Source organism: Conger conger, chromosome 5 (genome assembly GCF_963514075.1).
Source record: "Conger conger chromosome 5, fConCon1.1, whole genome shotgun sequence".
NCBI lineage: Eukaryota > Metazoa > Chordata > Actinopteri > Anguilliformes > Congridae > Conger > Conger conger.
This window is the reverse complement of record NC_083764.1, coordinates 58,757,665-58,779,897: the sequence shown is the minus strand read 5'-3', so window position 1 is coordinate 58,779,897 and position 22,233 is coordinate 58,757,665. Positions and strand designations below refer to the sequence as shown.

The 22,233-nt window shown below is 50.1% G+C and overlaps 1 protein-coding gene across 3 annotated transcripts in view; it reads right to left on the bottom strand.

Moving 5' to 3' along the window:
* LOC133128624 (receptor-type tyrosine-protein phosphatase F) overlaps positions 1-22,233 on the bottom strand; it is a 235,413-nt gene that overhangs the window by 158,053 nt on the left and 55,127 nt on the right. For 2 of the 3 annotated variants that reach the window (XM_061242299.1, XM_061242301.1), the window contains exon 1: positions 15,590-15,936. The exons of the other annotated variant lie outside the window; for it this stretch is intronic. The gene's annotated coding sequence lies outside the window, so the exon portion shown is untranslated. Of the gene's footprint in view, positions 1-15,589; positions 15,937-22,233 lie in introns of those variants that run through there. 3 annotated transcript variants of the gene reach the window in all.

Here is a 22,233-nt window from a genome sequence, read left to right as displayed (position 1 = left end):
CACACATCCACACGTACCCGCATGCAAATACACACACACGCGCCCACGCATACAGTATGTAAGAGGGAATATTACATGCTAGCGAAAGAGGCATTTAAGTGCTACTCCACGCACTTTATTGTAAAATCATTACCGGTACTGCAGCCGCACCAAGAACGGCATAAATAGCTCGGTGCTCAAAATGGCTCCCATTAAATCATTCGCTTATAATCCATGTATGGGATGCACTTAATGGAAAGTGACAATATGAAAGGAAAGTGGCGAAAAAGCAAACGCATTGTAAATAGCAGGCCCCCATGCAATTTTTATGACTCGTAGCGCTTTGTGAACAATCGAGACGGGGACAAACGCTCCGTGCCAGAAAGTCTTACAGGGGCCCAGCTGTCTTAAGCCGCAATTTCATTCAGGGCGCTCGGTGTTAAGACAGTTGGGGGCTGGGGGGGGGGAATGACAAAATGAAAGTGGAAGAAGTGATAGAATTGAAGGATGGCTATGACACTCCAGAGACTCGCGTTTTGAAAGAAACCCCCCAAATCAGTTTAGCTGGAATACATTGGCGGGCTCGGAAAACACTAATGACTCCCCCCCCCCCCCCCCCTTTAACCCTTTAACCTCCATTCAGGGCTAACTCAGTGTGAGGGACACAATGGGAACCCCCCCACCCCCCCCCCTCGGCAAAGTGAGACGTTAAGCTAATTAAATATCAAAAGCATCCATCTGCGAGGGGGACACCGGCAGCCATTTTAATTAAGGGGCTGGAGGTGCCGGGCATTCCAAGCAGCCTCAATCCGCTTTCTAAGGGAAACCAAGCCTGGAGACCAGGAACAATGACGCCACGCAACACAGATTAACTCCTGCCTTTCTTCAGAGACGGCAACACTTTAGAGGTCATCCTCCAGGATGATTCCAATGGGAAGGTACAGACGCTGACTCATACCGGCCGATAAACAATAAATACCTGAAAGGTCATAAAGAGCTGTTTACTGAGCTGTTAGCATGCCAGACTGGTGGGAGAAAGCAAGCGGGTCAGGACCCAGCATCTGGACAGAAAGACTGTCAGCTGGAGAAATGGGTGACCTGGATCCAGGAGGTCTGGAGCACCGTTCTCAAGATGCAGGCTCGCTCTGGTTCCGCCAAACACACGGTGCCACCACCACCACCCCCGGTATCACCACCACCGACATCACCATAAGGCCAAAACATTTTTTCCAAGGACCACATGGGCTCCGAATTAGAGAAATATAGGAGCACACTAATGCACCCAAATCAGTAGCTGTGCTCCAAAATTATTCTTACAGTACACATCCTTTTTCAGCAGAACGTGCTCCTAAAATAGGAGCACTGTGGAGCACTCCGAAGGGGCCTCGACTGGCCAGACGCCGCCAGAACAAAGGAACGGAGGGAAAAGCTTTCCAAACCCGTCTCCCGGAGCAGCTTATCAGGTGCCCCTTCCGCAGAGAGCGAGCCAGGGCTTTTTCCTGCATCGAAATGCCCGAGGTCCAAGCTAATTTGAGTACAATCTCAATTCATTGTAGTAGAGTCTCCTGAAGACTTTACAATCCTCGCATTCTGACCGTGGCTAAATATAGTGAGACAGAGGCAGTAAAGCCGGCCAGCTGCAGTCCCTGTCCCACACGGTCACCACCAAAGCCCTATTTTGAGCCAGGAAGAGCCCTGGCATGCAGGCCTACGCAAAAAGACACATGCAAGAGTTCCCGCTGGGCACTCAGAGCAGAACGCTAACATTCACGGTGGCAACTCGCCGAAGAAGACGAGGTAGCCGGGCAAGCCTCCTGAAAGGAACTCTCGTAACGGCAATTTAGCGGGGAACGCGCGCGCCTCTGATCCCGCGACGGGACGCGGAGGCGAGGCCAAACCGCGCCGAGTCATGGTGTGGCCGGGACGCATCGCTGCGGTCGTCTGACGAATGAACGTGCAAATGAGACGGTCTAATTCACTTAACCGGGCGGGCATTAATAAAACTCCCATAGCGCAATGGAGTGCTCGTGTGCCAGAGGGGCGGAGCCCAGAATTGCACCCTGACACCCGGGCGAAACCTTATCGCCGCACCTTCAAAACGACTTAAGAGATTAACGTGTCGTCATCCGTCTCGCACGAAAGTAACGTATCCTCGAAAACAAAACCCGCAGAAAACAGACCCGAAAAGGGGGAGGCACGGCATCCTCGTAGCCACAGGTCGGCGGGGAACCGAAGCCGGGTTTTTCACGAAACGGTAACTTTAGCTCTCGACCTAATTAATTTTAATACGACGCTGTAATCGCTGTCGGGTGTCAGGGAAGGGCGAGAGGGTAAGAGTGCAGGCGTGCCCGCCTCAGCTCCGCGGCTGAGGGAGCGGATGTTTTTGGCAGAGGAGCTGGAGGAAGTCACCTCTCGCATTTGTATGCGCTGGGAGGAGCGGTGCCGCTTCGCCCCCGCGTAACTGCCTCAAATCTCAGGCTCCATTAATCTGGACAAATGGAACGGGCGCGTCCTCCCGGAGAACCGGGCCGGCGACGCCGCCCGGGCGCCGATGACACGCTCGCCGCCCGGCCGCTGGGGTGCACTCTGACCTCTGACCCCCGACCCCGCGGGCCCCCGGGGCTACCCGCAGGCGTGGGGTGAAGAGGTGAGCAGCCTGTGTCTTTAGGAGCCGCAGGTGGGACGGAGCGGAGGGGGGATGTGGGTCACGGGCTGGGAGAGGGAAGTAGGGAGGGAGAGAGGGAGAGACGGAGAGAGATAGAGGGGGAGAGAGAGGGGTGGAGAGACAGAGGGAGAGAGAAAGAGAGGGGGAGAGACAGAGAGGGAGATGGACAGTGTGTTCTACGCATCACTAATGCTCTGAGACACGGAATGGGTAAAATCCACTGACAATTTTAAATGTAACATGTTCCTCCTCACCACTGCTATAACAAGCACCCCATGGTGAAAAGTGTGCTGTATGTTTTAACAGCTCCAGGCACACGCGAAATTAAAAACTTCACTGGATTTCCTAACCAGCTAACGTCATCATATCCTCAAACATAGGCCAGAATCTTCTGCTCCATCTGTGAGTCTTTCTGTGGATCATATTACATGCATCACTCGCTCTTTAACCACCACACTTGATCATACATGCAAAAATACAGCCTATAGACTCCAAACGTTCAGCTAATAGACTATACAGTATAATGTAGTCTTTGAACCCTAAGCTTGTTTTGGTGCTGTGTGGAATTTTAATTTACTGTATATCCATTTTAGCAGTATTGTGCCGACAGGCAAACGGCAAAGCCAACAATTCTGGGAATTTGAGGCAATAAGGAAAATGAGTAGACCTAAGACCGAAGGTTCCTTAAGCTGCCAGTGATATTTAGGGGCAAAATGAACGGCGGGCAATGGCAAATATGTATCTATTCATTGTCCTGAGTCTTGTGTTATGAGATTCTGTGTCTCTTACATAACGACAATGTTCAACAGCGCCAAGCTAGCTGTGAAAAAGGGTGGGAGGTTCCAGAACAGACTACAGGTGGAGGGGCTCTTTCCAGCTGCCCCAGGGGCTCCCCCGGTGACCCCCCCACCCCCCCGTGTGCCGGGCCGAGCCGGGCCCAGACACGGCAGCAGATGGAGCAGTGCGTCTCGCCTGTCTCCCGGGAGACCGGATTTGAAATGCAAAACAGCGTGCATTAGAGATAGAGCGGCGGGTATGGGGGAAATAATCAGGGCAGAGCTGATTGAACAGCAGCCTGCTCCCCCTGCCCCGGACAACCAGCAGAGCGCTAACAGCCCGGCAGCCTGGTGGCATGGCAACCCTGCCTCTACCCCCCTTCCGCTGCTTCTGTCTCTCCAACACACACGCTGTATCAACACGCATTCACTCTAACACACATACTCTAACACACACACTGTACCAACAGGCATTCACTCTAACACACATACTCTAACACACACACTGCACCAACAGGCATTCACTCTAACACTCATACTGTACCAACACGCATTCACTCTAACACACATACTCTAACACATGCTGTATCAACACGCATTCACTCTAACACACATACAGTACACACACTCTCTCACTAACACAAAAACATACCCTCCCAACACTCTCTGTCTCTTTCTCTTTCTGTCTCTCTCTCTCTCTCTCTCTGGCACTCACTCGCTCTCATACAGTACACACATACCTATACGGCCCACCAGCCTCACACAGACACACAGTGTGTGTCTGCAGTTTTTACACTGGTATCAGCTGAAAACGAGACTCTGACGGATGCCTGCTGCTGTAGCCTAGAGACAGGCTATTAGACCCTTTCTACCGGGGGCTCCTTCCTCACCGCTGATGACTGCAGAGAGACGGGGGCAGTGAAACTCATAACCGCGCCCCAGCGGTTGTGGGATGCGCGTATCTGCGCAGGCTGCACAGCAGCCAAGGCCCCAGCTGGAGGGCCTGAGGGCCACGGACCGTTCCCCTTTCCCCACTGCGTTACAGTCAGGACGGCACCGTCCCGCCCACTCCGTGCCACGGGGTTTCCGCACCAATGAACACTTTTCACTTTTTCACTCTGGCATTTAAAAAAAAAAAAAAAAAAAAAAGTCACAGCCAATTACAGTCAGCGGAGGTTTCCGCATCGCCCCCCCGCTTCGTCGTTCCGTTTTCCGCGCACGACGGGGCCGCCCGGCTCCACTCGGCTGTTAGTCATCCATCAATACCTACGGACGAAAAAACTACAGCGAGACTCACGACTCCCGAGGACGGGATTCAGAAATAGCGGTGACAGCTGTGCGTTCGGCGGGAATGACTCGCGACCGCATGTAACGCGTGACGTCAAACGGAAAAAAAGTCGCTGGGTTTTAAACATTTTTCTTGGCAACCTTTCACACACATGCTCAAACACTCAGCTGCAGTCTGCTTCGACGTACACTGTTTTTGTACCCGAGTGTTGACTGCTGCCACAGCTAAATGCCGCTCCTTGCCGTTCGAGATGACAGTTTGCGACGCAAGGTTGAAAACCTGAACCGTTTCTTCTTTATTATTTCCACTTAATATATATAACTAAATGAACCCTTTGAAGAGCAGTTTTTGGAATGTTGTCTTCGCAATTCTAAGTGTTCTAGAACTCGAACTAGAACTTCAACTGCAAGTAGTGATTGTTACATCAGCATTAGAATGTTCAATTATGATCAATTATGAACATTCTAATCACATAACTGTAGTCTTACACCTGAAATGGTCATAATGATGATGATGATGATGATGTCCATTTACACAATGCTGGAATAGCCTTACAGGGGTAGCCACTCTTGACTGGCTGGTTGTCCGCTGCTATCAGAAACAAGGTTTTCTTTAACTGAAGGGTACTGCCGCTATACAGTTTGCCAACTCTGCCCACAGCCTATTTGTAAGTAGGCCATTCCCATTAAGGGTAGGAGGCTGTGCTAACACAGTTGGTTCTCATTCAGCTAGACAAAGAGAGAAGATGGAGAAGGCCCAGGAACACTAGCAGAGCCGGCCAGCCTGGTCCCAGCCCTGCGGAGTGAAAGGCATATTCATGGCTCTCCCTTGCCAGACAACCGTCACCTCTGGCCGATAAACGTTAGCCCGACACCTAACATAAGCATGGTGAAAAAGAGAAAAAAAACATCTGACAAAAAAAAGAGACTAATCTGACAACGGAGACTAGAGGGTTGTGAACCATATCAGCTGCCAAATTGTTGCTTTCTGTGCTGAAAGCAGGCAGAGCATCAAAGCTGTAGTGCACCAGTAACTCTGACTAACAGGGCCTCACGTTAACACCTCAGGGCCCCATGTGAAACCAATGAAGGAGACACGCTTCACCTGGGCTGTTCGAGCATGGAGTCTCTCTCTCTCTCCCCTCCTTCTCTCTCATTCTCCCCCTCTGTCTCTCTCCCACTCCCTCTCTTTCTTTCTTTCCCCCCTCCTTCTCTCTCCCTCTCCCCCGTCTCTCTCTCTCTCCCCTCCTTCTCTCATTCTCCCCCTCTGTCTCTCTCCCACTCCCTCTCTTTCTTTCCTTCCCCCCTCCTTCTCTCTCCCTCTCCCCTGTCTCTCTCTCTCGCTCTCTCTCTCTCTCTCCTCTGTCTCTCTCTCTCCCCTCCTTCTCTCTCTCTCTGTCTCTCTCCCACTCCCTCTCCCCAGCCTTCTCTCTCTCTCTCTCTGTCTCTCTCCCTCTCCCACTCCCTCTCTCTCTCTCTCTCTCTCTCTCTCTCTCTCCCTCCCTCTGCCCCTGTCAGGAACCGTGTCCCCCCCCCCCCCCCCCCCTTGCGTACGCACGGTGGACCGGAGAAGCCGCTGCGAGGGGCGGGGGCCATTAAAGCGGCCTGGGAGCCCCGGTGCACCGTAATGAGGCCGCTCCGCAGACTTTGGCTCTTTCATCGGCACGCTGTAGATACGGGGCCCCCGGGGACGGCCGAGGGGGGTCTTAATCAAAAGCACCGCGGCTGCCTCCTCCTGCTCCTGCTCCTGCTCCTGCTGCGGCCCGGCCTCGCTCCCGTGTCTCTCCGCCGATGTAAGGACAGGCGGTAGCACCGCCGGGAGACACCGTATCCCTCCCTCACCGTGCTGGATGATCACAACGACGGATACAAATGACAGTTCTGAAACAGGGCTACTCTACAGGGAGCAAAAAGACCCAAAATAAAGAAAAAAATGCTAGTGTGGGATATGGAGTGATGTGACAGGGAAGTTTTTTTTTTTTGTATGTATAGATTTAGCACCCAACCGTGGGCTGTAAATGTCCAATTCCCAACCTGAGACACCCGTTGTTCTCCTCTGAAACAAGTGGTGTTGCCAGATTCTTCTGTCCACACTGCAGACTGCAGCTAAGCTCAGAGTGGAGTCAGAGGAAGACCTTTCATATGTGGCTTCCGCATGCAGTCCGCAGGTACCCAATCAACCAGCAGGGATCGCTGGAGAGCAATGAAACGCAGACCCCTGACCGACTGAACCCTGGCCTAACCCAGGGGGCCAAGCTACCGGCCAAAGCTGGCACTGGCACGGTCTGAATTTGATCCGAAAACGGTGGAGCTTATCCATACACCTTAGCATGTTGGCTAAACCGGATGAGCCACCCAGCAGCTCCCAGTCCATTCTATTTTTCTGAACAGGGTTCAAGGGCCTCTTTCCGGGCTGAAAGGCAGACGTTCTGCGCTGGGGTGCATGCACCGTGCTGGCCTGCACAGCCTTTTGCGTAGATCCCTCAATCAGCCAGCGACGACTCCACACGCTACCGCCGCGGCCGGATTTTAAATATGGATGAACAGAACCGTTTTTATGGGGGCGAGCGGAAGGAAGCACGCCAGGGTATACTAACACTCTCAATTCAATTACCGGCACGGGAAACTGCCGGAGAACGCTGACATGTCCAGTCTGTCCGAGTGTCACATGCAGAGCAGCGGCCCTGATTGGATTACCGCGACTTTGGCCTCTTTACTGCGATCTGCGCTCAGATTCCCACGCCGCTTTGCGAGGGAACGTTCCGGATTTCTGCTGGGTGCTCCGTGCGGGAGAGCGGCTTGCCGGGCCTGGGGGGGGGGGGGGGGGGGGGCGGGCAGTGAAGCCGCTAATTCGCTCCGTGCCTCGCGACTCGGGCTTGCGTTTGAAGTCACGGAGGCAGCATAAATCCCGGCTCCCTGACGCGGGGCCCTGTCACCGAGAACAGGCGTGAAGCGTCAGGGGTAAGGGTCCAGACGCAATCAATACAGGGGCCGGGACGTGCCCCCCCGCCGCACATGACGGCTGGAGTGGCCAGGCCGCGACCCGCAAGCCCCCGGCGTCCTCATTAGTCACCGCACCGTCCCCGCCGACCGCCTCCTTTAGGGGGCCGAAATCTCGGCGCCATTACGGGAGGGGCGAACCTTTTCTGTAGCGACCGTTATTGGCCGCATTCCAGCGCGTCTCCACAACCGTGTGCCGTCGAAACCTTTCACTGCATTCAGGAGAGCGTTCCGGCTGAAGGAGGAGGTTCTTCGAGACTTCGACTTCAAGGTCCGTCACAAGGACCGGACTCCCAGATATTTGCGATGGCGGGGGGGGCGGGGGGGGGGCGGAGGGGCGCGTCACGAGCTGGGAGATAAACGGAGCGGTTTGACTCAGCTGCGCTGCTGACTGCAGCCTCATAACGTGAGGAACCGCTGAAGCCGTGTCCCTGAGAGGGGCCTTAATCAGACCCATCTCTCTTTATAAGAATCACATCCGGCTCTCTCTGCCTCGCTCACACACTCGCTCATTAACTATCTCTGCCTCGGTCTCAATATCGCTCTATCTCTCACTCCCTTTCCCTCCCTCTCTCTCTTTGCCTCTCTCTCTCTCAATATCGCTCTCTCCGCTTCTGTCTCTATCTCTCACTCTCTTTCCCTCTCACTCAATATCGCTCTCTCTGCCTCTCTCTATCTCTCATTCTCCTTCCCCTCCCTCTCTGAGACTGCCTATTCACACTCTCTCTGCCTTTCACCGTCTGCTTCCTCCTCTCCCTCCCTCACTCCCTCCCCCCTCCCTCTCTGCAGGATGGAGTGTTGCCCTGCTGCTGGAGATGGGATTTACCTGCCGCACAGACAGGTTCCCAGACTATCGGTTACGTCCAGCGCACGGGAACAATGTTCCGCTTCAGACGGGAGGGAGGGCCGACACGCAACCCGAGTCCCCCCCCCCCTCCCCCCTCCCACGCACGGGCCACGTGACCGGTCTGACCACCGCTCCACCCCATACCCAGGCTCCTCAACGCACGTTCGCCACACACATGCCATTTCTTGTCATTTTAACGTGCTTTGAAGCTAGGGTCGGTGAAAACAGCCCATCAAAAACAATCCCTCAAAAGACCTCGTAGTTCCCAGCACTTTCAGACTTCCTGTGCTTAAGCAAGTGAAATTTCACAGTTTTCATCAAACGCTGGTAATTATCGCAAGTCAAGCCCTTATGGCAGGTGATTAATCAAAAGCTTTACACTCAGGGCCTTTAAAATATGCCTCACGCAAGTCCACCAGATGCTGATCAGCCAGTGCACGGGATTCACATCCCGCAGAAACACGGAGCTCGTCTGTCACCTGTGAGCAGCAGGAGATGTCAGGTGTTAGCAGGGGGTTGATGTGGGCTGCTGGGACCTGCCCCCCCCCCCCTGTTCAGCTGAGCCTGAACCTCAGACAGCCACTCCTCAACCTCTCCCTGAGCCTGTGGCAAAATGCGTTGCCTCCCAACCAAGGACCCTGAGATTTAGGTGTTCTCTGAGCTCCAGGAGCCAGGGACGATAAATCACCTCTGTTTACCAGGAGGGCCGAGGCTCTCGGCTGTAAGATTTACACAGGGAGCCAAGGATTAGCAAACACATTATCAAATGGACTGAGCCCAACCTTGGGATTTTGACTGGCAATTTGGTGAAAGATCAAACTTGTGAAAGAAGAAAATATAACACTACAGGGGGAGGGCGGGGAGAGGGGCAGGGGGTTGGCAGTTATACATCAAAGCTAGAAGTAGGCTTTTACCAACCTAGGCTTTTGTTATGTTTCACCATCGTTTACTTACAATCCCCACTATGTTCTTCAATCATTAAGAACAAACTGCGGTCAGAAAATCTCTAAAGCCGATGTTCGCCAGACAACAAACAGCAGCAAAGGCCCAGGCATTTGTCGAGAAAAAGGAGATTTTGGGTCGGTCCTCAAAGCGAGAGAATACATCTCTGTCCTGGGTAAATCTTGAAGCTGGAAAAATCACACAGAAGAGAAAGCAACCACGAGGAGCACATCAGCGACTACACAGGAAAAGCGTTTGGGGACCGGGCGCTGGCGACGGTGTGGGAATTCCAGCATCGGAGCGATCCGTTTGGAAACCAGCTTCCGGCGGCCGCCATTGTTCCCGCGCAGGCTGCCGCTCCGGCGGGAATAAACAGCGCGAACGCCTTCGCCCCGGCATCCTTCATGAGACACCGGCTAATGGGGGCCACCCCCGGAGCGGTCAGGCTATACATTAGAGAGGGTGGCGCGCAAATGAAATTGCATTGATCGGAATTCATCTTCGCCGAACGCACCGAAAGGGCGGACGAGAGCGTGGCGTTCCGGGAGGGTCACTTTGAGAAGGACGAGGGTTCCGGCACGGAAATTACAATTAATGTCCGTCACCATCCGCACTAACACTCTGCTGAGGAAGACCAGCTCTCTCTCACGGCCCTGGCTGGCTCCTCAGCCCTCCTCCACCTCGAATTCGTCGCGAACCCGTAGGAACAATGCAGGCGTCCCTCACGGGGTGAGTCGAGTCAGAGACAATCTCCAGGGCCTGGGTCTGATGGCGGGCAGCAGAACTGCATTACATCCCCGCTGAGCTGTTGTCCATTACGGAGCAGGCCAGGTTTCTGCTCATCACCGGGCCCGGCAGGGAGGCCGGGGATCAATCGACTCAAACTTCCCACACTGGCCATCTCAGGAAAAAACTGACCTGAAGGACCCACATAGGCAGAGGCAGCAAAGAGCTCCTCTTTTCAGTCTCAAGGGTGCCAAGTCAACATTTAGCTAAAAGCGGGAAGGAGATTAATCCGGGTGGTTTGAGCAACATGCACTCACACTGTGGATACGTGACAACAGAGCTGGTTCCAACTAGAGCAAGTGTAATAAAATGATTTGGAAGTGAAATGAGTTTGCGTGAGTGGTGGGGGGGGGGGGGGGGGGGACTCGTCTTTAACAAAGAGGATTTGCCCTGTCACTCAGGTTCCCACTTCTGTAATGCGTTCGGCTAAATGCGTCACAAAATTCAATTTACATACTAAATACAGTACACAGCAAATGGAAGTGACTGGAATGTACATTAGCAGGCGTGAAATATGGTTATTTTAATGATTAGTACTAATGGCACGTAAAACAGTGACACTTTTAAGTACTGTAATTAATGTAAGCTCCTTACACGCTGGAAAATTCGACAGTGCGTCCGAGAAGCCGCAGAGTGAAACCAAAGGAAGCTGAATCTAGGGTAAGAGTGAAAGTCACAGCAAATTGGCACTTTTGCAAATAATATGCTTGTATTTCATATTTGTTCGATTATATTTGATCCGTGTCCCTTTTCCGGCGTAATTTCAACTACAGTCAGGAGTGACTAACGGAGAAGAGGAAAACAGAGACCCATTTGATTGTGGTGCTGTAGCAGTCATCCCCCTAGGACAGCACGCACAGACAGAAGCGCCCAGGAACCTCAGGACACGGTCTCTGCGAACCCTTCCCCAACAAGTCCGGCACTTCAAAGCACATATGGGTAAACCGAAGGGAATTCACAGCTCAGCATGAAAACGGTCACGTTGCTCGGTTCCCATCAGCTTGTTTCCTCATCCGCTGTGTTGGAGGCAGCACAGCGACGGGCCTTTCACGTACTGTACGGTCACTAGCGCCAGGGCTAACCGTGACAGTCTCTCCGCTAAAGCTTTTGTTATTGCACTGCGTTTATGCTTCCTGCTGTGTGCGTAAGGGTCCAAAGAGAAGGAGGAAGCAGGCCCCTGGGAAAAGAATTCTGGTTCGCCTGAAGTAGCGCTTGCACTAGCATCTCTTTTATGTGTAGTCTACGATAGTGGAATAAAAAAATCTAAAAAACAACAAACGCATCCGATTTGCGTTTATTTCTCTTGTCTGTTTCGCTACATGGGAAATGACAGTATTGACTGGAAGTGGTGAAATGTAGCGATCCAGTGGACGTTTCCTATGTGTATTCAGCTTCAGAATGGACCTTCTCTGACGGTAGGCACTCCATACCTCACAGCTATTCTGACAGCAAACTGCGAAGGAGCACTCACCAAAGACAATAAACAGCACCGGTACACAAACCCGCGGGTCAGAGCCCGGGCTCAGAGCAGACTATCCCGCTGATAAAACAGGAAGCCAGAAGCAGTGTGTGACATGTAGACCCTACAGCAGGAACACCCGACCCAGTTCCTGGCTACCGCCTTGTAAGTTTTCATTTCTCAACCTTAATTTGGCACACATGATTCTAATAATAAGCAGCTCAACAGAGATCTCTAGCTGTTGAATGAAGTCGTTTATTAGGGTTGGAGTGAAAAGCTGCAGGTTGGTAGATCTCCAGGAATGGGGGGGGGGGGGGGGGGTTAGGCAGCCTTGGCCCACAGCACATTGATTATGAAGCCATACCCATTCAGCTCCCTCAAAGGCCTATTTTAGGGACAGTGTTTGACCCAGCGAGGGTGGCCCTACGCCGCCCATAGCCAGACATGGCACCTGTCAAAACACTGCATTCCTTCACACGGCAGTTCTACAGCGTCTGTCAGAACGTGTCGCCACGGCTGCCCTGCGTCTCATAGCCACACGCGCTGGGCTGCTAAGAGCAGCTAAGGCCCGACCTGGGCACACTGCAAAAACCAAAATATAGGACTAAAAGTATTAAGACTTAAAATCTTATTTCTTTTACTTTTTTGCTGAATACGATGAAAATATTGCCTTGACTAATTTCAAGATTTCCCACAGGAAATAAGAAATATGAAAATTTAATAAGAAATTTTCACTTGTGAAGCAAATCTCATTTGAAAATTGCCAATGCAATGCGAAAATTTCACTTGTCAAGCAAACATTAACGTTAAAACAGGCTAATATTTTCGACTTGAGAGAAGAAAATAAGATCTTAAGTCTTAAGACTTAAGTCATTTTTTTGCACAGCCTGCAACACTCCCGGTCTGAGGACCTCCACCCGGCTTTAAAGCCGTCCGTCACACCGCCTGTGAGGCCTCAGGATGGAATAATTCATCAGAAAATAAATCAGCCATTAAAAACCTGATAGTGATCTCCACCACCTCCCAATCAACTATAGTGTCAAAACAAAGCCAAGGCAATCACTAGGCACAAATCGACCCAGGCGACAGACAATGGATGTCGCGTTTCAGACCAAACAGAGCCCCTGCCTGATCGATTGAGCTCTCCTATTGAGCTGCATCCATTATTGATTTCCCTGTGGGGCTGAAATCACGTACACAGATGCAACGGATCGGCTTCTGCTATTCGCCCATCGCCTGTTTTCCCTAATTAACGGAGGTGAAGTAACGAGCGTTCATTTTAGCTAGCGCCGGAATAACGGCAGTTGCATATAAATAATTAAGGCGGAATCATAAATATTACAGCAAGAAATATTAAACAGGAACTGAAGTGGAAATAATAACCACGAGAAAAAAAAAACCTGATTTCGTTCATTTTGTTTTGCTATTACAGCCACCTGACTGCAATATGCCCACCTTTAACCTACGCTAATATTTCTCCCAGTCAGGCTACCAAAGCCGGCACTCCATTACTCATCCCACAAGGGATAAGAAGGATTAAATGACTCCACCATGTGCCATCAATGGAGATGAAAAATCAAATGCCACTCTTGATAAACTCCCATCTATTTCCACTCCTTTTCTGAGGCTTGCAGAAAAAGGGGGGTGGGGAGCAGGGGGGAGGGGGGGGGCTTTGAATTTTCCCTTCAAAGGGAAGAGGAATGGGACTAAATAAAAATACGGATTCAAAAAGGCCCCAGAATTCCTGGAGGACTGGAGGAAAGCCGGCAGCTGCATTAAAAAAAAATAAAAAATAATGGGAAAAAAAAAAAAAAGAGAGAAAGGGGGTGGGATGTTACGGTTGAAACCTCGCGGGTTTATGCGTGTGTGTGTGTGAGCGCGGCGGCCCGTGTGTGTGTGTGTGTGTGTGTGTGTGTGTGTGCATTTGCCTGTGTAATTACAGAAACCCCCTCCGACCCTCTGGGGCGCCTACCTTTCCTTCAATCGCCATCATTAATAACGAGAGCCGAGGAAGAAGAAGAAGAAGAAGAAGAACGGTAACTGCACGGAGCGCGCTTGCCAGCCACACAGGAATGGGATTAGCCACATTAACGGGGGGGGGATCTCAGAGGGCCATTAACCCCCGCCGGCCCGACCGGTTCCCCTGCATGGCGCCAGCGTGGACTGGGTGGTATCCAGGAGACGTGACAAAGGCAGGGGGGGGTGGGGGGTAATAAAAAGCTCAAAACCTGGAGTCGTAAATAAGGAATGCAGGGGGTCAGCGGTGGGGGGAGGAGGGGGGTGAGAGGGACACAATGCAGAGGTCAGGGCCTGGAGATAAGGTGGTGACCCCCGTGGCTCCTGTTTCCACAGCCCGGGAGGGAGGAAGAGCGATCTCTTACGGAGGCAGGGCTTTCCGCGTCCCGTGTGTTACGCGTTCCGTCCGCTGTTCAGACGCCGCGTCCGCGGCTTAGCGGCCCGCCCGCATGTATACACGTCGCCCAAAAGTCAAGCGCCCGCAAATCATTACCTTAGAAATAAATTACTGCCGAGGAGAGAGTAAGGATTGAGGTCCAGCGGGAGTTGGAATGACATAAGCTCTTAGCTCCAGGAAATACTCCCGGGGGAAGCCCTCGCTCCTCCGTGTTAAACAAAGTGAGACAGGCACGTTACCTTATAGCCTATTCAATGGAACTTGCCACCCAAAGGAGTGTTTGATGGATATTGTAAAAAAAAAAACAAAAAAAAACTTTTTTTGTGAGAGTGCCTGAAAGAGTTGAGCAAGCTTATTGCTCAACAACTGCCGTATTTACCCTGGTGACACACTATGTGCCGGGTGAGGGTGGAATGAATGTTAAATAATCAGCCCACACTCCAGAAAGGAACCTGTTTCCAACGCCTGCACAAAGCTAACAGCATATGCCACACAACCCTGGCACAAGGCCATTAGATTGGCAGCCCTGAATAACAGCATCGAATGTGTTATGTTCCCGTTCCACACAAAACTCCTTTATTTGGCAGGAAATAAATAAAAAACATATTCCTTTTAAATTTTCCTCAGACAAAAAAAAAAAAACCCCAAGAGGCATAATTGCAGCTTGCTGCTCTACCTAACAATTACATTACCACAGAAAGCAGCTTTGTTGTTCCTGTTTCCCCCCTTTGAAACTAACAGTCGGGCTTCTACGGCAGTTTATGTGCACTGAGAACACAGACGCAGGGGGACTTTGCCACTGCGCTCCGCCCCGAAATTGCCAGTGATTACAATGGGAGACGGACAACTGGAAAAACAGGGGTCGTTTGGCCCCGGAGTTCACACTCTGTCGCACCGCGGGGTGCCTCACCTTGGTAGCGGTAGCTAGGGGCCAATGAGGGAAGCTGTGGGCTTTTATTCAAAGTGCCAAAAACTGAGAGAGCCCTCACCAGATGGGGCAATTTGCCAAAGAGCCGGGCAATAGAGAGGCAGCCAGAGGAGGCTTCTCCATTGTTTTCTCTAAATAAGACGGCATAAAGGGACTTAGAGAGGAGAATTCCACGTTAGTGCATGAAAACAGTAATATTGTTCATTTAAAAAAAAAAAAAGTTGTAAAAAATAAATAAAAACTGCTCAAAGACTGTGTAAAATGCGCTTTAAAAAAGATTCAAGCAATCATTTCGCCGTTTAAACTTTCTGTGATCCCAGCCACAACATAAACCAAGCCGCTCATTAGACATCGAAATAAAGAAAGGTTTGGAAGAGCAACTTTAAAATAAAACAGCACTAAATGTCCTCTCTTAACTGCATCCCAGTCTAGTTCAGCAGCAGTACTGCACACACAAACAAATGAATCTTGCAAAAAAAATCCCAAAATGTCAAGCGCCAAACTTACCTATATCGGTAAAATTCCAATAAGAAAACAGACAGCGGGAGAAATCCTAAGAGAAACACTTGTCCTCAACCCTTCCCGTAACAAAGCCGAGCAGATACTTCCAGCAGCGAGTTGACAATATTAAAATCCTCCGGGCTTGTTTGTCCGTGTGTCCGTGAGCGAGTCGGAGCGGAAGTGGCTCAGGTGGATAGAGAGGAGGAGGGAGATCGCCCTTTTGCCCTGCGCTGTTATTCCACGGGTAGCGCACAGTTAAAGTTGGCTGCTCCTGTTCCCACACATTGAGCCCCACTTGTAGGCTGCTGGGGGCTGGGCTGGTTTGAGAGAGCCTCTCGAGAGCAGGGCCAGTTCTCTCACAGAGCTCGGCAGGGCTGGGTGGAGCCACTGTCTTGCGTGTGATGTCACAGGTGTTGTCTTTCACAGTGCAGCGGGGAGGGGGGGAGGCGGGGGAACTGCCGCAGGCCTGGCCAATGGGAGGGCTCGCTCGTGGTTCACCTGCGTGCGACCGTGCAGGTATTCTTACGCCACACTGAGAGGCACGAGGGAGCCCTTCCTTTTTTTTCCACACACATTTAATAATAAACAAAGCCAGTTTGCTCATTTATTATTTATTATCTGAATGTAAACTGATGGGTATGTGAAACTGCCAACACTAAAAAAAAAGGCAGTGTTCCACATGATGAAATTAAAATCAAAACATTACGTTAGTTCAAAGCAAAAGCACAAAACAAACAAAATCTGTATCTTTTTTTTAATATGGAAAAGCAGGCTCATACTTCCCACAAGTATATAACGGAACAGTTTGATTTAGTACACTATACTGCGCAATTACAGCTGAACTATTTGAGATATGGCATTGTTCTTGAGTCATTATCAAATTATGAATGTGCTGTGTACAGTGCTACACACTACAAGGCATTTCCAACAAATTTATGTTAGAAATAATGTCATGTCATGCATGATTTGACTGAAATTATTTTAAATGTGTATGTGCTATACTTTTTTTTGACTATGCACGAGTTGACTATGCAAGAGTTATATTGTCCTGAAGCCAAATCAATGCTACATTACATTACATTACATTACATTACAGTCATTTAGCAGACGCTCTTATCCAGAGCGACGTACAATAAAGTGCGAATCAGAACCAGGGACAAGTGCACTGAAAGACCTAGAGGAGAGTACAGTTCCGAGTCCTAGAGTGATCACACAGATAAATGATCATCAACAGAAACCTCCTCTTGCGGCGTGTGTCCCGATGTCGTTCCTGCGTGCAGAAGCGCACACAAATCTCCCCGCTCCACACTGGAAACACAAACAGACCACTGGCAGCTTCATAACATTAGCCGTGGACTGACTTAAGACATGAAGGTGCTCCGAGATATTAAAGCAGACACATCCAGCCTGAAAGCCTCAGGTTGCTGTGTTCTCCCGCCTCCTCGGGCCTGAGAGGAATCTTTGATCTTATAATTGATTAGCAGCTTTCGGATTACGCATTCAGCCTCCTTCACCGGCCTCTCCACCGACAGAGGCCACTTTGGGCAACAGTGACGGCCGCAGACTCAAATCAGCGCCTGGACTGAAGGGTGCACTTGGGACCTTCTGTATCCAAACTTTTCTTCATCAAAAACTGACTCGAAAGTTATGAACGTTCAGCTTTTTTCAGTCCATATATTACAATTATTCCAGTGAAGCAGCAGAACTTCTCTTGGGTATTGACATGAAAGGGCCAATTTGCGATGAGGCATTTGAATGCTACTGAAGGCGTGTACAGCACGTTATAACGACTGCGAGGGCGAGCAAGCACCACACCTCTCATTCACCTAAATCCAGCCCACTGCTAGCCTACGTATCAACACGCAAAGCCACAGTAAGACAAACCAGATCCTTCAGCCTAATCTCAAACAACAGCCGGCAACTACCAAGAGTTAAGGCGCGGTGCAATTTTGGCCGATTGTTCTACATACGCCGGTCGTCAGTAACATCGTAAAAAATAATATTAACATTAACATTCCTTCGCGCAGCCAGTCGAAGCGTTCGCTGGTTCTAGCTTCCTCCGGTCAAAACCTTTTGAGTGAAAAAGAGGCTAATGGTCTTATGCAGATGTTCAGGAATGTTCCATCGGGGCTTTAAGGTCTGGAGCGGAGGGAGTCCAGGGACCCCGTTTGTGTCGGTGCAGCAGTCTGTTCTCACTCGCCCCTCTGCGGGGGGAAATTTGGCCCGTGCGCTGGGAAAGGAAGTCCGATCGTGAGTCTTCCCAGAATTCCACGCAACTCCAGCAGCTGACAGTGACTTTTATTTGATCCCAGCGACTGCTTGGGCCTTAGGTGCTTCAGTAATTCCACTTCAGTGACAACATGATCTGCTGCATAAACGAAAATGACAACCAGACCAGATTATCGAGGGAAATAGTGCTCGCCTACATATTTCACATATATATTCTCACACACACACTTGACTCAGTTCACATGACTGAAAGTTGATGTTATGTTGACATTTCTCGCTCCTGTTAAAAAAAACCCCCAAAAAAACAAAGAAATTCAAGTATAAACTTAAAATTGAAGTTTAGTAATTCTATAACTTTTTTGCTAAATAAAACAAAACTATTGTCAATGAGGTTCAACAGTTTTCACTCTTTACTTGATTTGCCAATTGGGTGAGAAAATTAAACTTAAGTACGTAAGTAAACAGTACCTTAAAACAAGTTAACATGTTCTCCTTAAAATAAGGGATTAAGTCTCATTACAACACTAAAAGACTTGTTAACGGTTATTTTTGCATTGTGTATTCTGGGCATGCTCAGTAAACTCGGCTTGGGGAACAGAGACGTTAAGCTGAGCACACTGGCAGGGTTGTGTTCTCCTCGTTAGGACCAGATTCGGGGATTGGAGAATGGGACGAGGCAGCGGGCCCCTGGAGAGTTTCCGGCCTGCTGGACTGAGGCAGGCTGAACGGCACAGACAGACTCCCGGGGAAAGTTACGCCCTTAATACACAGGAGTTCCCCCGCGCGCTTCCTCCTGAACAACGCCGCCGCGTTTTACGTCATATCTCGCGTCAGATCTGCCCGCCGTCTCTGCGCCGGTACTGAAATCGGAGGCGGCATCGGCCGTTGTTTCTAAGCGAAAGCATCAAAGGGGGGGGGGGGGGGGGACCGAAAAGAGAATACCTCACGAAGTGTGGAAAGTTCTAGAAAGATCTGGCGAGACAAGGCACATTCCCGTACGACTCTGCGGTGGCGATAAGAGCCACCTCGCGGGCACACAATGCCCGCTCTTATTCCGGCGGTCACGCGTTTGTGACACACCAGTGGGTATGTGTTAGCCTGCAGGTTCAGCCTTCTTGTGCAACGGGAGTGATACACGGCAACGGTAGATAAGGACACCTGGGTTCTGCCAGACACGCAACCGCATACCCACCACGTCTCACATCTAACGCAGACTCAGACAGTCTTCAGGACATTTGGAAACGGTGCAGGTAACTCTAGAACTCGTGACTAGTTGGCCTTGCCCACAACAGAACAGCGTTTGAAGTGATACACTGCAAAAAAACACCTGTCTTGACAAGAGTTTTAGTCTTGTAATGAGACTTCAGATATCAACTCGTTTCAAGTTACCTTTTTTTGCTTGACAAGTGAAAAGTTCTTGCCCCATTGGCTAATCTTAAAATTAGTAAAACTGTCACAGTTCATAGCCAATCTTTTTCTTTCTAGCAAAAAAGTAATTGAAATATGATTTTAAGTCTAAATATAAGACTAAAATGCTTACTAAGACTCTTTTTTTCAGGTTAGCTCACCTACGGAGCAGCAGACACTGAGAATTACTTGCCACCATCTGTGTAATATCCTGTGTTCTTGCGCAATAGGCTGACAAACCGGACCGTTTCACTGTAAACTATCGCAGGTTTCCGATTATCCCTTCCAAGACTGAACATGTCTCTTTAAGAGTCACAAAGTCGTTCGGGAAATTATGCAAAGTGTTGACCTCACAAGGGTGGTAGCATGAGTAAACCATCCTGCTTTGCATGTGCTTACACATAACATGTTTTTGCTGAGGCCAGCATGGAAATGTCCTTACACTTGTACGGTTACACATATCACCTATATAGATATTCCCGTGTATCGACTCGAAATTCGGCGGGCTGAAAGCCAAAGACAAACTTTATCATCATTCTAACCCAGAGAGCTTTCCTCAAGCCACCCTTTAGCAAGAGTGGTTTAGATGGCTTTTCTTGCTGTGAACAACATGATGTATTTGACAACGGAACAGAGTTTCAGAAGCCCAGTGCATCTCGCAGAGAATATTATTAGGCTATATGTGTTGGGAGATCAGAAAATGAGCTTGTTCAGGAAAGACCTTCACTGAAATTCACCACATAGCCCACACAATTGTCCTTGTTTCACCACGCTTCTGCAAATAATACATGGTGTTTTGCACGATCCCAACCCTGCATAATATCCAGAGCCTTCACCTTGCTTTCCTCGCACTTCTGCGTGATGGCGTGCCAGCCCGGTTTATCTAATGTATGCAGCCACCGCTTTTAAAGAAGGGAACTCAAAGAAGAACTTCAGATTGACGTGTTAAGCCTTCCAATTGCCCAAACATTTTCATTCAGGTCCAGCTCCCCCAACCCTTAAACAAAACAAAGCACAGCTGTAAAGTGGCTTGGTATCTGGAGTGTTAGATTGCTCCTGTAACAAAAACATCCATTTCAACTGAATATCAGAGCTTTCCATTTCAAAAGCAATCAGCTCAAGTTACTCAATAGGGATTTACGATTCACTGCGAAGAGAAACTCTTAAGTTCTGCAATTTCACGGGGTGAAAAACAAATGAAGGAACGAGTGCTACAACGGGTACCCCCGAATCCCTGAAGATCGGGCTAAAGTGGTCATTTTTTTCACAATTCTGCCATTGTGAACAGTCGGGGTTTAGTGACGCCGTTACGGGGGGAACTCTGAAATGGCGTGTGGGGGCGAGGGCTGATCAGCGAGTCACGATCGCGTTTCGCGAATAAGGCGTCGCGTTGAAACGCGACCTGCTGTTGACATTCCCCGGGGGCCCGCGTTCCTCAGAGGGGGGGGGGGCGGGGGGGGGTGAAGGGCGCAGGTGTCCCGTGCCGAACCCACGGGTCCTCCTCCTGCTAGTGTTCACACCGGCGCGTCTCCGTTCTCCGCACCTCCTCAGAAGCGCGGTGCCTGAAAACGGACGCCTCGCAAATCAATACGGGAGCCCCCCCTCCTCTCCAGTCAGCCCCCCCCATCCTCTCCCAGGAACGTTTTGCAAGGCCAAGGGTTGCCTGCCCCTAGGGGTCAGTAGATTGATTTATACTGAGGGGCTAAATTGATTTTTACTGACACCTACTTAGCAGCTATTATACCGGCAGTAGCATGCAAACTGCCAACTAATATGGACTCTGAAATAATAGAAAATAAATAGCAATGTCATCTCAGCAATGTCGTATAAACATTTGGACACAAGCCTTAGTTTCCTGCTGTGAAGGTGAGCCTGCTGATCAGCTAGTAGACCATTGTCATGGCAACAGCATACTACAGACCAGACGGAACAGACAATTAAGCACTGCAGGCTGCATTCATGGCCTGAGATATACATTTACACACTAAATATTTACACAAGGGCGGCGCGGATGGTGCGGTGGGTAGCACTGCCGCCCCACAGCAGGTCCTGGGTTCGAATCCCGGTCGGCCGGGGCCTCTCTGTGTGGAGTTTGCATGTTCTCCCCGTGTTCACGTGGGTTTCCTCCGGGTACTCTGGTTTCCTCCCACAGTCCAAAGACATGCAGGTTAGGCTGATTGGAGAGTCTAAATTGCCCGTGGGTATGAGTGTGTGAGTGAATGGTGTGTGTGCCCTGCGATGGACTGGCGACCTGTCCAGGGTGTATTCCTGCCTTTCGCCCAATGTATGCTGGGATAGGCTCCAGCCCCCCTGCGACCCTGTTCAGGATAAGTGGGTTAAGATAATGGATGGATGGATGAATATTTACACAAAACGAGGCCTAAAAGTCCAGCTAGTAACAACATTTTTCTTCTGGCCGGTGGCAGGAGACAGTGACAGATCCCTGTTCTCCAACAAAATTGTCAAACGCTAATTATTTTAAAAAGAAAATACACTTTAAACGGCATGACCTGGAGCAGTATTTGTTTAGCCCACTTTAACCAGGATGCAGATTCCATTAAAACTAGGCCACCTGAGATACTGAAGTTTCATTGCGTGATACAGAATTTTTTAAATAAATTAAAGAGGTAAGTTGAGTCCACTGCCGGCATATGCATATTCAATGTCCAGAAAACTTGACAGTCGAAGACCTTCTCCAGCAGCCAATCATGTTCCACTTTGCAAACCAAATGTGATGTGACCCCAGCAGTAGGATACACATGGCTCGGTCCCAACAGTCATTAAATCCTGTGCTCTTTTTAGGATAATAATTCAGTCCAGGTTAAGCAATCCCGCATTTAGACCAGTCATTTTGTGATGTACTGTGTTGGCTTGTCGGAGCCACAGGCCACAAAGCGGTCCGGAGATAATTACGTGCAAATGTTGAGCGCGCTGAATAAAAAATCGGAAAATCTATGAAACTGTGTAACGTTAGTGCTGACAAGTGTGGACAGCTGTGCTACAAAATCTGTGTC